The following is a 21,625-nucleotide window of genomic DNA, read 5'->3' on the forward strand; positions in this document are numbered from 1 at the left end:
CACGCAGCCCCCTTCGGAGAGAACCTCCATACGGGCATTGCCCTGTGTGGCAGGAGAGAACCTCGGGGCGGCTGGGGCACCTTTCCTGTGATGCCGTGACCACTCTTCCAAGGTAGGTGGACCCCGCTGAGCTTGTGCTGAGGCGCAGAGCAAGAGTCCCCGCTTTTACAGCCTTTAGAATATAAGTGGTGCAAAGGTTCTGTCTTTGCTGGAAGGGGTGGTGTTCATTCTGTGCTCCTCCTTTGGGTACCGAAGTTCGTATCCAGTTAGAAAGCAACATATTCAAGTTATTGCTTGCCCCCTTTCCCACTGGAAACACTCCAAACCATGCTTACATCAGCTAGTCATTTTTGTTTCTTGCAAGTAAGGACCAGCCTGATACATTGCCAAGAAATTAGTGTAATTGGGATATGTTCAAAAAACTGTCATGTGGCCTATAAGGTCCATTCAAAAACAGACTCCTAAAGGATTTATTAAATTTTTTTTAACGTTTATTTATTTTTGAGACAGAGAGAGACAGAGCACGAATGGGGGAGGGTCAGAGAGAGAGGGAGACACAGAATCTGAAACAGGCTCCAGGCTCTGAGTTGTCAGCACAGAGCCTGATGCGGGGCTCAAACTCACAGACCGCGAGATCATGACCTGAGCTGAAGTCGGACACTTAACCAAATGAGTCACCCAGGCGCCCCCCAAAGGATTTATTGCTCCACATACTCTTGGTCCTCAAGTGTCATCAGGCCATAGGGAAACAGGACAGGTGTGCTCAAAAGAATGGTTGCACACAGGCATTCTAAACAGAGCCTCGACAGACACGTCAGTTAAGAATCCACAGTGTAGGAGCGCCTGGGTGGCGCAGTCGGTTAAGCGTCCGACTTCAGCCAGGTCACGATCTCGCGGTCCGTGAGTTCGAGCCCCGCGTCAGGCCCTGGGCTGAGGGCTCAGAGCCTGGAGCCTGTTTCCGATTCTGTGTCTCCCTCTCTCTCTGCCCCTCCCCCGTTCATGCTCTGTCTCTCTCTGTCCCCAAAATAAATAAACTTTGAAAAAAAAAAAAAAAAAAGAATCCACAGTGTATTTCTAGAGTGCTTACAGCCAGAAGTTTGTATTCCTTTGCTTTTTTCTTATTCAAGTTTTAATTTAAATTCCAGTTAACATATGGTGCAATTATTGATTTCAGGAGCAGAATTCAGTGATTCATCACTTACATACAGCACCCAGTGCTCATCCCAGTAAGTGTCCTTTTTAATCCCCCCCATCCAGCCCATCCCCCACCAACCTCCCTCCATCAGCCCCCAGTTTGTTCTCTATTGTTAAAGTCTGTTTTATGATTTGCCTCTCTCTCTTTTCTTCCCCCCATGTTCGTCTGTTTTGTTTCTTAAATTCTACATAAAAGTGAAATCATGTGGTATTTGTCTTTCTCTGACTGACTTATTTCGTTTAGCATAATACTCTCTAGCTCCACATTATTGCAAAGGGCAAGATTTCATTCTTTTTGATGGCTGAGTAATATTCCATTGTGTGTGTATATGTGTATATGTGTGTGTGTGTATACATACACACACATATGTATATTGTGTTCATTGGGGTGCATGTACCCCTTCGAATCTGTATTTTTGTATCCTTTAGGTCAGTACCTAGTAGTGCAGTTGCTGGGTTGTAGGGTAGTTCTATTTTTTTTTTTTTTTTAATTTTTTTTCAACGTTTGTTTATTTTTGGGACAGAGAGAGACAGAGCATGAACGGGGGAGGGGCAGAGAGAGAGGGAGACACAGAATCGGAAACTGGCTCCAGGCTCCGAGCCATCAGCCCAGAGCCTGACGCGGGGCTCGAACTCACGGACCGCGAGATCGTGACCTGGCTGAAGTCGGACGCTTAACCGACTGCGCCACCCAGGCGCCCCGGGTAGTTCTATTTTTAACCTTTTGAGGAAACTCCATACTGTTCTCCAGGGCGGCTGCACCAGTTTGCATTCCCACCAGCAGTGCAAGAGGGTTCCCCTTTCTCTGCATCCTTGCCAATGTCTGTTGTTGCCTGAGTTGTTAATGTTAGCCATTCTGACAGGTGTGAGGTGGTATCTCATGGTGGTTTTGATTTGTATTTCCCTAATTGTGAGCGATGTTGAACGTCTTTTCATATGTCTGTTAGCCATCTGGATGTCTTCTTTGGAAAAATGTCTATTCATGTCTTTGCCCATTTTTTAACTGGGTTGTTTTTTGGGCATTGAGTTTGGTAAGCTCTTTATAGATTTTGGATACTAACCCTTTATCAGATAGGTCGTTTGCAAATATCTTCTCCCAGTCTGTAGGCTGCCTTTTAGTTTTGTTAATGTTTACTTCATGGAGATAAAAAGCTCTTGTGCAGAAGCTTTTTATCTCTACGAAGTCCCAATAGTTCATTTTTGCTTTTTTTCCCTTGTCTCAGGAGACATACCTAGTAAGAGGTTGCTATGGCCAATGTCAAAGAGATTATTGCCTATGTTCTCCCCTAGGATTTTGATAGTTTCCTGTCTCACGTTTAGGTCTTTCATCCATTTTGAATTTACTCTTGTGTCTGGTGTAAGAAAGTGGTACAGTTTCATTCTTCTGCACGTCGCTGTCCAGTTTTCCCAACACCATTTGTTGAAGAGACTTTTTTTTTTCCAATTGGATATTCTTTCCTGTTTTGTAAAAGATTAGTTGACTGTATGGTTGTGGGTCCATTTCTGGGCTTTCTATTCTGTTCCATTGATCTATGTATCTGCTTTTGTGCCAATACCATACTGCCTTGATAACTTGAAGTCAAGAATTCTGATGCCTCCAGCTTTGCCTTTCTTTTTTAAGATTGCTTTGGCTATTTGAGCTTTTGTATGGTTCCATACAAATTTTAGGATTGTTTGTTGTAGATCTGTGAAAAATGCTGGTGGTATTTTTATAGAGATTACATTAAATGTGTGGATTGCTTTGGGTGGGATAGACATTTTAACAATATTTGTTCTTTCAGTATGCATGGTATGATCTCAGTCTTTTTGTACTTTTTTGAGGGCTGATTTGTGACCCAGTGTGTGATCTATTCTGGAGAATGTTCCATGTGCACTTGAAAGGAATGTGTACTCTGCTGTTTTAGGATGGAATGTTCTGAATATACCTGTGAGGCCCATCTGGTCCTGCGTGTCATTCAAGTACATTGTTTTATTTTCTGCTTAGATGGTCTGTCCATTGATGTAAGTGGGGTGTTAAAGTCCCCTACTATTATTGTATTATTAATGAGTTTCTTTATGTTTATTATTGTTTTTACATATTTGGGTGTTCTCAAGTTGGGGGCATAAGTCTTCTTGTTGGATAGATCCCTTTATTATGATACGGTGCCCTTCTTCATGTCTTGTTACAGTCTTTGGTTTAAAATCTGGTTTGTCTGATATAAGTATTGCTATTCCAGCTTTCTTTTGACATCCATTAGCATGATAAATGTTTTTCCATCCCCTCACTTTCAATCTGCAGGTGTCTTTAGGTCTAAAATGAGTCTCTTGTAGGTAGCATATACAGGGATTTTTTTTTTTTTAATCCATTATGATACCCTATGTCTTTTGATTGGAGCATTTTGTCCATTTACGTTCAGAGTGATTATTGATAGATATGAATGTAGTGCCATTGTATTACTTGTTTTATCATTGTTTCTGGAGATTTTCTCTGTTTCTTTCTAGTCTCTGTTGCTTTTGGTCTTTCTTTCCCATTCAAAGAGTCCCCTTTAATATTTCCTGCAGGGCTGGTTTAGTGGTCACAGACTCCTTTAGTTTTTGTTTGGGAAACTCTTTATCTCTCCTTCTATTCTGAATGACAGTCTTGCTTGATAGAGTATTCTTGGCTGCATATTCTTCCCATTCAGCATGCTGAATATATCATGCCACTCCCTTCTGGCCTGTCAAATATCTTTGGAGAGATCTGCTGCTAATCTTACTTGTCTTCCCTTGTATGATAGGGACTTCTTTTGTCTTGCTGATGGTTTTTCTTTCTCTCTATATTTTAAAAATTTAACTATGATATATCTTGGTGTTAGCCTGATTTTGATGGGAGTTCTCTGTACCTTCTGAATTTGGACATCTATTTTCTTCCCTAGATTAGGGAATATTTCAACTATAATTTCATCAAATAAACCTGCCTCTTTTCCTTTCTCTTCTGGGGCTCCTATGGTATGAATGTTACTAGACTTTATGGAGCCACTGAGTTCCCTAAGTCTACATTTGTGATCCAATATTTTTCTTTCCCTCTTGTTTTCAGTTTTATTATTTCCCATAATTTTACGTCTATAGCACTTATTCATTCCTTTGCTTCTTCCATCCTTCTTGTGAGTATATACAGTTGGTTTTGCATCTTGGTTATAGCATTTTTTGATTTTGGCCTGACTAGTTTTTAGATCTTTTATGTCTGTGGTAAGGGACTTCCTGGTGTCTTCCATGCTTTTCCTGAGACCAGCTAGTATCCTCATGCTTATTTTTTTTTAATTCTGGATCAAGCATATTACTTATATTTGTTTCGAGAAGATCCCTGGTTGTGACCTTTTCTTGCTCTTTCTTTTGGGATGAGTTCCTCCATCTTGGCCTTCTTCTTTGTGTTAGGAAAGCCTGTTATAATTCCTGCTCCTGAGAGTAGTGGCTTTATAAATAAGAGGTCATATACTGTCCATGGCCTTGTGCTTCAGGGTGTGTCTCTGATGTGTGCTGCATGCACTCTGCTGCTATGTTTTGGCTGTTCCTTCCCTCAGGTGAGTCCATGTAGAGTTTCTCCTTGCCTGCAGTGGGGAGTTTTTGGACCTTATCTGGAGTGTGGCAAGTTTTAACTTGGTGTGCTTTGGTCTGCATGTTAAAAGAGACCTGATGCTATTTCCACTAGAGCTGAAACTTTGCAGCACTCTGTGGTCAGTAGACTTTGTGTGTTCGGTGGTTCTGTGCTGGTCTTCTGGGGAAGGGTCTGCTGCTCTGGTTCTTAGACAAGTGTGAGCCAAAAAGCAGTACCTGCAGAACATGGGGCAGGACTTGGTGTAAGCAATTTAGGCTGCCACTGTTGGCATTGTGCTGCTTACTGAAATTAGTTTACACTGAGGGGCAGGGGAGAGAAATGGTGCAATCCCTCTCCCTCATCCTGGAGAGGGAAGTTTGCACCTGCTGCTGTCTGGGAAGCCCTCCCAGAAGAGCAGACTATCTCTTCTCCTGTGTCCTGGGCATCCCTCAGATCCCTGCCTTCACCCTGACTGTGTCTGGGCTGTCTGCCCGCCTGGAAGCTCAGCACACCTGTGTTCTATCCCAGGAAGGCTGGCTGAGTTTTAAAACTCCAAGCTTTAGGGACCTGGTATGGCAGAGATCCACGATGGTCCACTGGGGGAGGGTTTTACTATGTTAGGACTGACGCAGGTTTGTCTCAGAAGGGCAGTTGCACCAAAGTGCAGGAGCACTGGTTTTGGAGTAAAGTGCAACAAAGAGCCAGTGTTCAGGTTAGCTAGTCTCAGCAGGTGTCTCTACACCTATGCTGAGGAGCAGGGGATGGTAATGGTGCCTGCCAGCTCTTTTGTCCCTGGAGAGGCAATGCCACCTTGCCCAGATGTGCTCCAGGAAGGGGGAACCATCTCTCTTGTGCATCCCAAGGGATCCTTAGATCATACCTTGTGCTCCCGAGCTTCTGCCCTCTTTCTCCACAGGAGCACTGTAATGCCCTCAGGGCTCCACGCCGAGCATCACATGGACCTCTAAAAGTCCAGTCTTTGAGCCCCATTGGTTGTAAAAATTCACAAAAAAACAGTCCCTTTCAGTTTCCTGGTCAATGGCTTTGGAGAAGTGTTTTCCCTCTCCCACTCCCTCTTCCTCCTCCTCCCCTTCCTCCTGCCTCTGCCCCTTCCCTTCCCTCCCCCACCTCTCCATGGCCAAGGCCTTCTGTAGCACCTGTGATCCTTTTCTCCCCCAAATCACATCTCCGTACCTCCTGCTTTCTATGGTGTGGCTTCTTCTCTCTCTCTAGTTGTGCAATGTGTTCTGTCAGTCCCCAGATCAATTTTTGGTTGTTCAGAATGATTTGGTATTTATCCAGCTGTGTTCAGGGAAGAGGCAAGCCTAGCACCCTCTTACTACTCTGCCATCTTAGCTCCTCTCTCCTCCCAATTATTTTAATTGTGGTAGAGTACACATAAAAACTACCATCTTAACAATTTTTTTTTATTTATTTTTATTTTTTTTATTTATTTAAAAAAAAAATTTTTTTTTTCAACGTTTATTTATTTTTGGGACAGAGAGAGACAGAGCATGAACGGGGGAGGGGCAGAGAGAGAGGGAGACACAGAATCGGAAACAGGCTCCAGGCTCTGAGCCATCAGCCCAGAGCCTGACGCGGGGCTGGAACTCACGGACCGCGAGATCGTGACCTGGCTGAAGTCGGACGCTTAACCGACTGCGCCACCCAGGCGCCCCAACAATTTTTAATTGTACAGCTCAGTGATATTAAATTAGTCTAGGTGATATTAAAGGCTAGGCTCAGTAATATTAAATTAGTTAGGCTACTTCCATGATTTCGCTATTGTGCATCATGCTACCATGAACATGGGTATACAAATATTGTACTTAATCGCTTTAATTAACACTGAATGTACAGGTCCAGTATGGCTCAACTATGAAGTAAAAGGGTCATCAGTGAATGATGTGCAATAAAACCCTAGCCACACCTGGGTGGTGAGCCTAGCTTTTTTGTATTTTTTCATTTTATAAATTTTCTAGAATGTACATTTATCTAGTTCTCAAAATATAAGTGGTGTGCCATCTAACAGCATTACCAATTGAGAAAAAGTGAGTCCCTTTGCCCCATTAAACCATTGTACATGGAGTTGTTGCTGTCAGTGTTGAAGTAAGGTGCTCCTAGATGATGCAGAAGTTTCAAAACTTGAAGTTCAAGAATCAAAAAAGTAGGTCACCTGGTTGGTTGCTGATAACCCCCGACAGTGAAGTTCTAGGATAAACAATTACTTCACTGTTTTTACTACCTATGAAACTTGAGTTGAAGGAGCAACACATCCCGCCACCACCAGCCTCATGAAAGTCTTCTTGAAACGTATCTCTTTCCCTCACTGCTTACATTTATTGAGCAGAAAAAACTGCAGGTGTAAACCCCACACAGTAACTTGAGGTCAGAGAGATGGAGACACCCCCATGGCCTGTCCCTGTCCCCACTGGCCCCCAGGTGGAGATTGCACTGGGACAGGTAAGGGGCCAGAAGACAGCAAACAGACAGTTTTGTCTAGACACATACTTAATAATTCTTGAATAAAGGAACCTCTCAGCACCACATCTAGCAACTTTGAATGTAACTGGCTGCTGGCTGCAGTCCCGCTTGCTAAGCTGCCTGCAGAGATGGGATGGTGACTCATGATGTCTCCTGCCTCTTTCCTGAAATGTTGCAGCCATCGCTTATTTATTCTCCGTCTATACCCACTGGGTCCTATTACGTGCATGTCCCTAATGGCTGGTGGGGATAAAAAGTGAATGAAATGGGGTTTGTGCCCTCCTGGAGCTCTCCACTCTGAGCCCTAACGCTGTGGTCTGTCTCTATTGCAGGAGCAAGGAGAGGGAAGACTGGAATGGGAATGGCAGACAAGGCTTCCCAGAGGAGGAGGGAAACAGGAGGAGGTAAGGAGGGGTCTGCCTCAAGCGAGGAGTGGCGTGCAGTGGCTTTGGAGGAATGGCTGTGTGGGAGACCCACTGGGAAGCTCAGCGGTGGAGAATCGACTTCAGGATGTGGGGTCAGAGTCTGACAAGCTGAGAGATTCTTTCTGTAATTTTGGTAAGTAAATAAATTTGGTAACAGCAATATGGCAGTATATATGTATGCATGTATCTAGAACTTCAAACAGCCTTCCTCTTCCCCTTTCCTTCCCTCTTAGTCCTAAACTGTGGCAGGACTCAGCCCAGCTCCACATGGGTGGGGGAAGCAGGGGCTGCATGCCTGGAGCAGGGCAAGAAAGGAACGCATGAAGGGGGGCGGGCAGGACGTGAGAACGGTCATTGTCAGTGCAAGCAGGGTGATGGGAGGTCAGTACCTGGAAAGCCCAAGCTGGGTAAGAGGGGATGGAGGGGCGTGAAGCCCACATCAGCAGAGGGTGGCAATGTGTGGGAACGGGGATGGTGACAGTGGCTTGGCATGGGCTGTCAAGCCTGTGTGTAGAGGGGAAGCTCTCTTTGCTCACGTGTACACACATGCAGTAACCCCCAGTTCTGTCCTGGGAGGCCTGATAGTGGCACCCCAGGGCAGTAAGCACACCTACAGCCCAGATCTTGGCTTTTAAACACCATTCTCCACAGAAGAAATCAGAATGCCTTGGGGGCTGGGGGTGGGGAGAGGTTGGCTTCAGGTCTGAGGCAGGAAAAAGAGGAAATGAAATGAAACATCTAGTTGAACCAGAAAGCAAGAATATGCTTCAAGAATAATGAGGAAATGTAAAAAAGACACAGAAGCCAGTTTGAAGAGACTCCCACTAGCCAAATCTGAGGCATTCTGACACCAAAATAATGACAGTAAAGACTTACAATGAATTGAATAAAATAGGCGTCTGTACTAATATAAACAAACAGATTACTTGGAAATTTGATGAGGAATGCAGTGTTCCATAGTCTCAAAGTACCTCCTTACAAAATAATAATTACAAAGGACGAAAGAAAGCTTCACAGTGGGGAAGCCCTGAAGATGCCACTGGGATGAAGTGGTCAGAGGGAATGGACATCATCTGTGGTGGACAGACAAGTGGGGTGCTGCCTGCTGGAATGTTCCATGAGCACAGCATTGCTTCTGTGATTACTCCTGCCAAAGGGCCGTTGCCTGAAACTAGCTGTGAGGTTTTTTCAGACAAAACCAAATTACAAAATAACTGGCTTGTGGCCTGCAGAGGCGTCAAGGTCATGAAAATCAAGGAAGGACTGAGAACCGTGTCACAGTGAGGGAGAGTGAAGACAACTGACTGGATTCTGAACTCGCGCTTTTAAAAAAATTTTTTAGCGTCTATTTATTTTTGAGGTGGGGAGGGGCAGAGAGAGAGGGAGACACAGAATCTGAAGCAGGCTCCAGGCTCTGAGCTGTCAGCACAGAGACCCATGTGGGGCTCAGACTCACGAGCCGCAAGATCATGACCTGAGCTGAAATCGGGCGCTTGACCAACTGAACCACCCAGGTGCCCCTGAAGTGGTGCTTTTATTGTAAAGGGGCATTATCAAGGCAATTGACAAAGCAGGAGTGGGGTCAAGGGTTAGATGATAGTGTATCAACATACAGATTTTTTTTTTTTTTTTTTTGGTTCTCATAGGAGATTTTATTAATTAATGGAAAAATCCAGGGAGCCAGGATATCTGTATTCTCATTTACTTTCTATTTATTTATTTTTAAAATTGAGGGCATAATGGACATGTAACATTAGTTTCAGGTGCACAACATTATGATTCAATATTTGCATATATTGTGAAATGATCACAAAAATAAATCTAGTTAACATCTCTCACCCCACATAGTCACAATTTTTTCTTCTTGTGATAAGAATTTTTAAGATCTACTCTCTTAGCAACTTTCAAATATACAAATATGGTATTATTAACTATAGTCCTCTTGGTGTATATCACCATCACAATTATTTTATAACTGGGATTTTTTTATAATAAATTATAATTCTTTTATAACTGGAACTTTTTACCTTTGAACCCCCTTTACCCATTTTTCCCGTTCTTCACCCCTGCAGCCACCAGTCTGTTCTCTGTATCAAAGAGCTTGGTTTTTATTGTTGTTTTTAATTCCACATATAAGTGAGATCATACCGTATTTGTCTTTCCCTGACTTATTTCACTTAATATAATGCCGTCAAGATCCATCCATGTTGTTTCAAATGGCTGAATGATATTACATTGTGTGTGTATACTGTGTATTCTTTTCTTTTTTTAATCTCATCTCTCTCTTTTTATTTTAATCCCAATATGGTTAACATACAGTGGTATATTAGTTTCAGATGTACAATGTAGTGATCCAACAACTCCATATATCAGTGCTCATCACAGTAAGTGTTCTCTTAATCCCCTTCACCCATTTCACCCACCCTCTTCCCCTCTGGTAACCATCAGTTTGTTCTCTATATTAAAGAGAGATATATGCTATTGTTCTCTCTATGGTCTGTCTTTGGTTTGTTTCTTTTCTGTTTGGTTTCTTAAATTCCACGTATGTGAAATCGTATGGTATTTGTCTTTCTCTGACTTACTTCACTTAGGTTTATACTGTCTACATCCATCCAAGTTGTTGCAAATGGCAAGATTAATTCTTTTTTATGGCTGAGTAATATTCCATTACACACATGCACACACACACACATACGCACCCTATCTTCTTCTATCAATGGACATTTGGGCTGCTTCTGTAATTTGGCTGTTGTAAATAATGCTGCAATCAACATAGGGGTGCAAATGCCTTTTCTAATTAGTGTTTTGTTTTCTTTGGGTAAATACCCAGTAGTGGAATTACTAGGTTGTATGGTGATTCACTTTTAATATTTTGAGGAACCTGTATATTCCACAGTGGCTGGACCAGTTTGCATTCCCACCAACAGTGCATGAGGGTTCCAATTTTTCCACATCCTCGCTAACACTTGTTGTTTCTTGTCTTCTTGATTTTAGCCATTCTGACAGGTGTGGGGTAATATCTCACTGTGGTTTTGATTTGCATTTTCCTGATGATGAGTGACGTTGATCATCTTTTTATGTATCTGTTGTCCATCTGTATGTCTTCTTTGGAGAAACGTCTGTTCATGGCTGAATTTTTTTTTTTTTTTTTTTTTTTTTTTTTGAGAGAGAATGTGAGTGGGGGAGAGGCAGAGAAAGAGGCAGAATCTCAAGCAGGCTCCATGCTGTCAGAACAGAGCCCATGCAGGGCTTGAACTCATGAAACTGTGAGATCATGACCTGAACCGAAATCAAGAGTTGGACGCTTAACCAACTGAGCCATCCAGGTACCCCCATATCTTCTTATTTTTAAATTGGATTATTTTTTGGGTGTTGAGTTTTATATAAGTTATACTTTGGATACTAACCCTTTATTGGATATGTCATTTGCAAGTGTCTTCTGTTCACTAGGCTTTTAGTTTTGTTGGCTGTTTCCTTTGCTGTGCAGAAGCTTTTTGTTTTTATGTAGTCCCAATAGTTTATTTTTGCTTTTGTTTCCCTTGCTTCAGGAGATCTATCTAGAAAAATGTTGCTATGGCCAATGTCAGAGAAATTACTGCCTGTGCTCTCTTCTCCCTCCCTCCCTCCTCTCTTTTTAAGGTTTCAGGTCTCACATTTAGGTCTTCAATTCATTTTGAGTTTATTTTTGTGTATGGTGCAAAAAAAGTGGTCCAGTTTCATTCTTTTACATGTAGCCATCTAGTTTTCCCAACACTATTTGTTGAAGAGACTTTTTCCCATTGCATATTCTTCTTTGTTGAAGGTTAATTGACCATATAAATGTGGGTGTATTTCTGGGCTTTCTATTCATTTCTGTTGATCTATGTGTTTATCTTTGTGCCAGTACCATACTGTTCTAATTACTACAGCTTTGTAGTATATCTTGATATCTGGGATTGTGATACTTTTGGTTTTATTCTTCTTTTTCAAGATTGCTTTGGCTATTCAGGTTCTTTGTGGTTCCACACAAATTTTAGGATTATTTGCTCTAGTTCTGTGTAAAATGCTGTTAGTATTTTGATAGGGTATACCACATTTTCCTTATCCATTTATTCATCAATGGGCACTGAGATTGTTTCCATATCTTGGCTATTGAAAATAATGCTGCAATGAACATGGTAATGCATATATCTTTTTGAACTAGTGTTTTCATTTTCTTTGGATAAATACCCAGAAGTGGAATTACTGGGTCATATGGTAGTTATATTTAAAATTTTTTAAGGACCCTCCATACCGTTTCCGTAGTGGCTGCACCAATTTACATTCCTTCCAAAAGTTCATGAGGTTTCCCTTTTTCTCACATCCTCACCGACACTTGTTTATTTTATTTTTGATAATAGTTATTCTAACAGGTGTGAACTGATATTTAATTATGGTTTTGATTTGCATTTTCCTGATGATGAGTGATGTTGAGCATCTTTTCATGTACCTCTTGGCCATCTCTGTGTCTTCTTTGGAAAAATGTCTATGTAGATCCTCTGCCCAGTTTTAAATAAGATTTTTTTTTAATTTAAATTTTTTTTTAATATGGGGCACCTGAGTGGCTCAGTCGGTTGAGTGACCGACTTCGGTTCAGGTCGTGATCTCAAGGTTTGTGAGTTTGGGCCCTGCGTCGGGCTCTGTGCTGACAGCTCAGAGCCTGGAGCCTGCTTCAGATTCTGTGTCTCCTCTCTCTCTGCCCCTCCCCCACTCATGCTCTGTCTCTCTCTGTCTCAGAAATAAATAAATATTTAAAAAAATTAAAAATTTAAAATATAATCAGATTTTTTTTGCCATTGATCAAGCTGTGTGTGTTATCTATCTCAGTTATTAATCCCTTGTCAGATATATGATTTACAAATATATTCTTCCGTTCAGTAAGTTGCCTTTTGGTTTTGTTGATGATTTTTTTTGCCGTGCGGAAGCTTTTTAGTTTGATGTAGTCCCACTTGTTTATTTTTGTTTTTGTTGCCTTTTCTTTTGGAGTCAGATCCAAAAACTCATAACCAAGACTGATGTCAGAGAGCTTATCATTTGGAGTTAATTTTTGTGTATGGTATAAAATAGCAGTCTAGTTTCATCCTTTTGCATATGGCTGTACAGTTTTCATGGCTTATTTATTGAAGAGTATCTTTTCCCAGTATATATTCTTTCTCTTTTGTCATAAATAATTGACTATATATGTGTGGATTTATTTCTGGGCTCTCTATTCTATTCTATTGGTCTATATGTCTATTCTAATGCCAATACCATTAAGTTTTGTTTACTATAGCTTTGTAATCTAGTTTGAAATCAGGGAGCATGATACCTCCAGCTTTGTTCTTTCTCAAGATTGCTTTGGCTATTTGGGGTCTTTTATGGTTCCATAAATTTTAGGGTTCGTTGTTCTATTTCTGTGAAAAATGCCATTGGCATTTTGATAGAGATTTCAGTGAATCTGTAGATTGCTTTAGATAATATGGACATTTTAACAATATTAATTCTTCCGGTCAGTGAGCATGGAATACCTTTCCATTTATTTGTTCTTCAATTTCTTTCATCAATGTCTTATAGTTTTCAATTCATAGATTTTTCACTTCCTTGGTTAAACATGGAGTTGTTTTATTAATTTTCCTTTTTGCTAGTGTGTTATTAGTGTATACAAACACAATAGATTTCTGCATATTGATTTTGTATCCTACAACTTTACTGAATTCATTTATTAGTTCTAACAGTTTCTTTCTGTGTGTGGAGTCTTTAGGGTTTTCTATTTTTTTTTTTTTTTTTAAATTTTTTTAACGTTTATTTATTTTTGAGACAGAGAGAGACAGAGCATGAACGGGGGAGAGTCAGAGAGAGGGAGACACAGAATCTGAAACAGGCTCCAGGCTCTGAGCTGTCAGCACAGAGCCCGATGTGGGGCTCGAACTCACGGACTGTGAAATCATGGCCTGAGCCGAAGTCGGCCGCTTAACCAACTGAGCCACCCAGGCGCCCCTAGGGTTTTCTATATATAATATAATGTCATCTGCAAATAGTGACAGCTTTACATTTGTTCTTTCCAATTTGCATACCTTTTATTTTTCTTGCCTTATCGTTGTGGGTAGGACTTCTGATACTACATTGAATAAAAGTGGTGAGGGTGGGCATCCATCCTGTTCCTGATCTTAGAGGAAAAGCTTTTAGTTTTTCATTGTTGAGTATGATGCTAGTTGTGGGCTTGTCATGTATGGTTTTTAAAAAAATGTTGAGTCACATTCCCTTCTTATCTACTTTGTTAGGTTTTTAATCATAAATGGATGTTAAATTTTGTTGAGTGCATTTTCTGCATTATTAATACAATCATATAATTTTTATCCTTCATTTTGTTAATGTGATGTATCACATTGATTGATTCGAAGATGTTGAACTCCCCTTGCATCCTTGGAATAAATCCCACTTGATCATGGTGTATGATCCTTTTAATGTATTGTTGAATTCAGTTTGCTAATATTTTGCTGAGGATTTTTACATCTATCTTCATCAGTGATATTGGCTTGGGGCGCCTGGGTGGCGCAGTCGGTTAAGCGTCCGACTTCAGCCAGGTCACGATCTCGCGGTCCGTGAGTTCCAGCCCCGCGTCAGGCTCTGGGCTGATGGCTCAGAGCCTGGAGCCTGTTTCTGATTCTGTGTCTCCCTCTCTCTCTGCCCCTCCCCCGTTCATGCTCTGTCTCTCTCTGTCCCAAAAATAAATAAACGTTGAAAAAAAAATTTTTTCAATCTCTTTACTAGTAACTGGACTATTTGGATTTTTCATTTCTTCTTCGTTAAGTCTTGGAAAATTGCATATTTCTAGGAACTTATTCATTTCTTCTAGGTTGTCCCATTTGTTTGCATATAATTTTTCATAGTCATCTCTTTGATCCTTTGTATTTCTGTGGTATCAGTTTTAACATCTCTTGTTATTTCTGATTTCATTTACTTGAGCCCTCTTTTTCTTGGGGAGTCTAGCTAAAGGTTTGCCAATTTTGTTTACTTTTTCAAATATCCAGTTCTGTTTCATTGATCTTTTCTATTGTCCTTTTAATATATTTCATTTACGTTTGCACTGATCTTTATAATTTCCTTCATTCTACTCACTTCAGGTTTTGTTCTTTTTCTAGTTCCTTGAGGTATAAAGTTGGGTTGTTGAGATTTTCCTTGTTTTTTTTTTTTTTTTGAGGTAGGCATGTATTGCTATGAACTTTCCTCTTGGAACTGCTTTGCTGCATCCCATAAATTTTGGTATGTTGTATTTCCATTTTCATTTATCTCAAGTTGTTGATTTCTTCATTGACTGGTTTTTCAGTAGCATTTGTGAATTTTATAGTTTCCTCTCGTGATTGATTACTAGTTTTGTACCGGTGTGGTCAGAAAAGATGTTTGATATGATTTCAGTCTTCTCACATTTATTCAGATTTGTTTTGTGGCCTAACATGTGGTCTATCCTGGAGAATGTTTCCTGAGCACTTGAGAAGAATGTGTATTTTGCTGCCTTCAGATGGAATGCTTTGTATATATCTGGTCTAATGTTCCATCTAAGACTGATGTTTCCTTATTGATTTTCTAACTGGATGATATATTCATTGATTAAAATTTGGTATTAGATATTTCTACTATTATTGTATTGCTGTCTATTTCTCCCTTTAAGTCTGTTAATGTTTGTGGTATATGTTTAGGAGCCTCTATGTTGGGTGCATAAGTATTTACAAACGTTATACCTTTTTATTGGCTTGACCCCTTTATCATTATGTAATGCTCGTCTTTGTCTCTTATTACAGTGTGCTTTAAAGTCTATTTTTTTCTGATCAAGGTATAGCTACCACAGCTTTCTTTTGGTTTTCATTTGCATTATTCCATCCCGTCATATTCAATCTCTGTGTGTCCTTATATCTAATGTGAATCTCTTGTAGGCAGCATATAGATGGGTCCTGGATTTTTTTTAACCATTAAAATGATTTTTTATCTGTTTATTGAAATATAACACAAATACAAAAAAGCACACAAACCACAAATGCACAGTGCAATAAATTTTTACAAAATGAATATGCCAAACACAAGAAAGAGAATGTGACCAGATCCCCAGAAGTCCTCGTGCTGCCTCTCAGACACCCCCCTGCCCTGCTCCTCAGTGATAATTACTGTCAATTAGTACTTGATGACCTTTACATAAATGAAATAATTCAGTATGTTTCTTTGTGTTTAGCTTTTTTGGTTCAACATTATGCTTGGACATTCATTTATGTTGCAGTACATAGCTGTGGTTTGTTTTTATTCCTGCAAATATTCCATCATAAGAATACTTATTATTTATTTGTCCATTATTTATTTGGGCATTTTGTGCTTTTGGTTTTGGACTATTAGCAATTACTGCTACAAACATTCTTGTACATGACTTGTGTTGCACTTGGGCCCATACTTCTGTCAAGTGAATTTTTTTTTTTTAAATTTAGCCACTCTATGTCTTTTGATTGGAGAATTTAGTCCATTTACATTTAATGTAATATTTAATGTAATTATCTATAGGTGTGTATTTACCGCTATTTTGTTAATTGTTTCGTGGCTGTTTTGTTGTTCCTCTGTTTCCTCTTCTCTTTCTCTCTTACTTTGTGGTTTGATGACTTTTCTGTAGTGGAGTGTTTAGATTTCTTTATCTTTTCTGTATCTACTACAGGTTTTTGCTTTGTGGTTATTATGAGGCTTACATATAACAATCTATATTTATAACAGTTTAAGTTGAAAGTAATTTAAGTATGCACACATTCTAAAGCTGTACATTTTTACTCCCTACCACATTTTGAGGTCACATTTTACTTCTTTTTATCTTGTGTATTCCTTAGCTAATTATGTCATTATAGTTATTTTTTTAATGTTGACTTATTTTTGAGAGATAGAGTGCAAGTGAAGGGGGTAGAGGGGACAGAGGATCTGAAGCAGGTTCTGTGCTGACAGCAGAAAGCCCGACCCAGGGATTGAACTCCAGAACCGTGAGATCATGACTTGAACCAAAGTTGGAAGTAGACGCTTAACAGACTGAGCCACCCAGCCGCCCCTGTCGTTATAGTTATTTTTACAACTTTTGTCTTTTAACCTTCATACCAGCTATAAGTAATTAACTACCATTACCATATATTTACCTTTACCAATGAGATTTATGCTTTCATGTGTTTTGTTACTAATTAGCACCCTTTCTTTTCAGCTTAAAAACATCCCTTTAACATTTCATGTAAGTCTGGTTTAGTGGTAATGAACTCTTTTAGCTTTTGCTGTCTGGAAAACTCTCTCTTTCCCTCAATTCTGAATGATAACTCTGCTGGGTAGAGTAATCTTGATTGGAAGTTCTTGATTGGAAGCGTTTTGAATGTTTTGTGTTACTCCCTTTTGACCTACAGAGTTTCTGCTACAAAATCTGCTGAGTCTTGTGGGCATTCCCTTGTACCGAACAAGTTGTTTTACTTGCTGCTTTGAAGATTCTCTGTCTTTAACTTTTGACATTTTAATTATAATGCATCTCAGTGGGTCTCTTTGGGTTCATCTTATTTGGAACTCTCTAGGCTCTCTTGGATCTGGATGTGCTTCTTTCCCCAGTTAGGAAAGCTTTCAGTCACTATTTCTTCAAATAATTTTCTGCCCCTTTCTCTCTCTCTTCTCCTTCTGGGAGTCCTATCATGTGGGTGTTAGTCCGTTTGATGTTGTCCTATAACCCCTTAAGCTATCTTTACTTTTTTTTTTTTTCATTCTTTTTTCTTTTTGCTGCTCTGATTGGGTGAGTTCCACTGCCCTGTACTTGAGTTCATTGATTCTTTCTTTGCTTCATTTAGTCTATTGTTGAACCCCTCTAATGTATTTTTTGTGTTTATTTATTTATTTTGAGAGAGAGAGGGAGAGAGAGAGAGAATGAGCATGAGTAGGGGAGAGGCATACAGAGAAGGAGAGAGAGAATCCCAAGCAAGCTTGGTGCTATTAGTGTGGAGCCTGATGAGGGCTTGATCTCATGAACTGTGAGATCATGACCTGAGCTGAAATCAAGAGTCAGACGCTTAACCAACTGAGCCACCCAAATACCCCACCTCTAATGTATTTTTAAGTTCAGTTATTGTATTCTTCATCCAGTGACTTCTGTTTGGTACTTATATTTTCTATCTCTTTATTGAACTTCTCACTGTATTCATCCATGCTTCTCTCAAGTTTGGAGAGCATCTTTGTGACCATTACTTTGAATTCTTCGTGAGGTAAACTACTTATCTCCATTTCATTGAGGTTATTTTCTGAGGTTTTATGTTGTTCTTTTGTTTGGAATATATTCCTGTTTCCTCATTTTGCTTGTTTCTCTCTTTGTGTTTCTATGGATTAGCTGAAACAGCCATCTTTTCCAGTTTTGAAGGAATCGTCTTGTGTAGATGAACCTTACTGCTTAAACTTACGGTAGCTCTTGGTTGTCTCTCAAACCTTTGTGATCGTGCAAGCAGCCCATTTTAATATCTCCCAGTTGTTGAGTGTGCAAGGCCTGTTAGTGTCCCAGTGGGTGGAGTCTCAGTCAGCATGTAGATTCGGGCTGGTTGGAAGCTATACACTCAGGTAGCAGATTTTAAAGTATGCAAATATATACAGTCCTGAGGGACCACGAGCATAAGCCCTTTTGGCCACAGAACAGGTGATCTGGAGGTCCCCAGGCCTGTGTTCCCTGAGAGCATCTCTGTAGCTTCTAGATGTGTGCCAAACCTGAAGCTTGCCCATGAGGCTGAAGTTCCAGGACAAGCAAATAGGCCTGTTTTACAGGGAGACTAGGGATGTGTTCCAGTCTGTGGTGCCATGGGGGTGGCAGCCTTCCAAGAACTAGCTGCCTTTTATAGTCCCATGGGACCCAGGAACGCAAGCCTCCTGGCCACCAGAGTCATTCAAGGAGGTGTTCTGGGGTGGCAGCCACAAAGACTAGGACACCCGATGTGAGAACTAGGGCACCAGGCATGTGTAAGAGCTCCCCTCTGAGGGATGCTGGCAGCCTGGAGCATGGCAGAGGGATGAAGGTAAAACCACCTTCCAAGGGCTCTGGAAGGCTTTCCAGTCAAGCCTTAGATGTGTGTTTAATCAGAAGCCTGCTCCTCGGGCTGCAGGATCGATGACAGCTTACAGCCCTCTTTCTCCAAAGAACTGAACTCCTGGCTCTGTTGTCTCTTGCTCTGGCCTGGGAGTGGTGGCTGTTTGAGAACCCTTTCTGCACTGGTTACAGGCCTAGGGGACCCATGAGCACAAAGCCCCACTACTTAGCACAAAGCCAGGTGATGTAGAGGTGGTCCCTGGCAGCAAGTGCAAAACTTGGGGTGCCAGAAAGGTGTAAGCTCATTCCCGGGAGACCCCAGTGAGGGACAGAGGTAGAGGGGGAGCAAAAGGGTGGTGTCCCCTGGCCTGTGCTCCCTGAGAGCACCTCCATGGCCTCTAGGTGTGTGCCACACTGGTCTGCCACTTTCTCAGAGACGGACGTATGTTTCAGGCTGCCGTCTGTGTGGTGACCTCAGGACAGTATTCTGCCAACAAGTGTCTCTCTGATTGTTACAGTCCCGTGGGACCCCAGAACACAAGCCCCCTGGCCTCCAGAACCAGAATTTTGAGGGGTGTTCCTTGGCTGCAGCGGCAAAAACCGGGGCACCAGATGCCTGTAAAAGCTTTCTGTGGGAGGTGCTGTTCTTGTGGAGAGTGGAAGAGGGAGAGCATAAAAATGGCGCCTGCCAGGGCCTCTGTCCTTGGGAAATACGCCAACAGGCCGGGCTCCTGGGGCCGATGCTTTCAGATTAGTAAATGGACCTCTGACATAAAGTCTGGCCACTTTTCAAACAGCTGCTTCTGCACTGGCCCTGGGGTGGGGAGTCTATGCAAGCCTTTTAAGAGGTATTTCTCAGGCTGCTACAGCCCTCTGGGTCTCCCGGTTACCTGCTCCATTGCTTTTCGAGGCCGGATGTTTTGAGGGCTTGTTCCTCAGGTGCAGGTCTTAAAAGTTGGGGTGTCTGATGTGGGGTAGAACCCTTTGCTGCTCCGGGAGAAGGTCTGGGTTTGTGAGTTCCCTCCCGATTGTGGGTTGCTGTGCCGGGGGTGGATTTACAGTGAAACCAAGTCTTAGCCTCTGCCACCCACCATGATGTGGCTCTTTTCTTGTTTCTGGATATGCAGCAGCTGCTCAGCTGGTTGTCAGAGGAGAGGAACCTGGTCCGTATGTAGCTGTGGGTCCGGCGTGTCCATGGGAGGGGTGAGTCAGAATCTGGGTTTTGATGGCTGTACTGGGGCAGGAGATGTCCTTGTTTGTAGGACGTTGTCACTGACAGTCCTGGGGCATGCCTTTGGTAGCACACTCCAGCTCTTTTGGCTGTATTTGTAACTTTTCTGTGAGATTCTTGTTGTTTTTTTTTCTTTTTTTTTTTTTTTAACGTTTATTTATTTTTGAGACAGAGAGAGACAGAGCATGAACGGGGAAGGGGCAGAGAGAGAGGGAGACACAGAATCGGAAACAGGCTCCAGGCTCTGAGCTATCAGCCCAGAGCCCGACGCGGGGCTCGAACTCACGGACCGCGAGATCGTGACCTGGCTGAAGTCGGACGCTTAACCGACTGTGCCACCCAGGCGCCCCGAGATTCTTGTTGTTTTTTTTGAAACTCCGAGGGTATTCATACCCTTTGCTACAGTGATTTCATTTCTGGCAATCTGTCCTAGGGAAATAATCAGAAACCTAAGCTAAGATTTATGTATATAGCTCCCGTACTTTTTTGTAATATGAACTGTAAATAACCCGGTATCTGTCAGGAAAATGGCCAACTTAATTTAGATATATTTCCTATTTTGCAGCAAGTAAAAACACTGTTTTGGAACAATTGATTGCCGTAGGAAAATTCTTGTGCTATGTTACCTGAGAAAGATGCACATTGCTGGGCAGTATCTCAAGTATTTATCCAGCATCTCTTGAGTTATAGCTGATGACTGCCATGGAAGCACTGAAACGTCAACACCGTTTGCTGGGATTCCTGTGGGTAGTTTTCTTCCTTATACACATGCTATTTTTCAGAATTTCCAGCATGAGCATATATAATTTTCATAATCAGAACAAAAAGTTTTAAAAAACCAGCACATAATCCCACGGTCTCTCGGGAAACGTTCAGAGGCTTCAAAGGAGTCAGGACACTCGGGGTCCTTTGAGCACGTGGCAGTCCCAGGGTGGGGTCCCAGGTTTGTCTCTGTTACCCTCATTTGCTCCATTTACTTTTTAATTTTTTTAAGTGAGAGAATTTATATATTTTTTCGACTTCAGAATGGATTGCTTGCATTTTTCTGAAAAGCTCAAGACGTCAGAAAGGAAGCGCGTGCCACCTCATTCCCAGACAACTGGTTTTGGCTCATAGTATGTGTGCTTTTGTGTGTCCACGCCGGACATTCTGTTTCTGCGCTGACCCATGTAGGTGTCCTCGCAGCTGTCTTTCCACAGGGGGTGTGTTTCTGTGACTCGCACTTTCTGGAGCGCCTTGGGGATGGTTCTGCCCGGTCCACTTGAAGACAAGGGCACAAGAGGAGGCTCTGAGGGTAGAGACTTCGGTTCGGTATATGAAGATAGCTGGTGTGAACCTTCCGTAAAAGCTTCAGAGGTCTCGTGGCATTCCCGGGCTCCCGCCTGAACGCCTAAGGAGGTGCTGGGAAAGTCAGGTGCAGGGGGACTGTGTCTACGGCACTACATCCGTGCCACTCGGGTGCAGTGCAGGAGCATGAACTTGGCCACGTGCGACCGAGTGCCCGGACTTAGCACGGAACGAGGGCATGTTTCCCACTTTCCTTGGAGGTGTTATGAGGGTCCGTGTAGGGCCACATGGTCAACTCGGGACTTGTGGCAGTGCACAGCATTATGAATAAAAATGAAGCATCTGTAGAGAGGAAAAAACAACCGCAGCTTGAAAGCAAAGGTCACCATCCTGGGATG

The 21,625-nt window shown here is 41.8% G+C and overlaps 1 long non-coding RNA gene across 1 annotated transcript in view; it reads left to right on the top strand.

Annotated features, from left to right (window-relative positions):
- Nucleotides 1–6,465: 6,465 nt before the first annotated feature.
- The window catches only part of LOC123587958, a 43,700-nt gene continuing 28,540 nt past the window's right edge, over nt 6,466–21,625 (top strand). Inside the window, exon 1 of the long non-coding RNA XR_006707627.1 lies at nt 6,466–7,635. This is a non-coding gene — a long non-coding RNA (uncharacterized LOC123587958). The remainder of the gene's footprint in view (nt 7,636–21,625) is intronic.

The sequence above is a fragment of the Leopardus geoffroyi genome, chromosome D3 (assembly GCF_018350155.1).
Source record: "Leopardus geoffroyi isolate Oge1 chromosome D3, O.geoffroyi_Oge1_pat1.0, whole genome shotgun sequence".
Taxonomy (NCBI): domain Eukaryota; kingdom Metazoa; phylum Chordata; class Mammalia; order Carnivora; family Felidae; genus Leopardus; species Leopardus geoffroyi.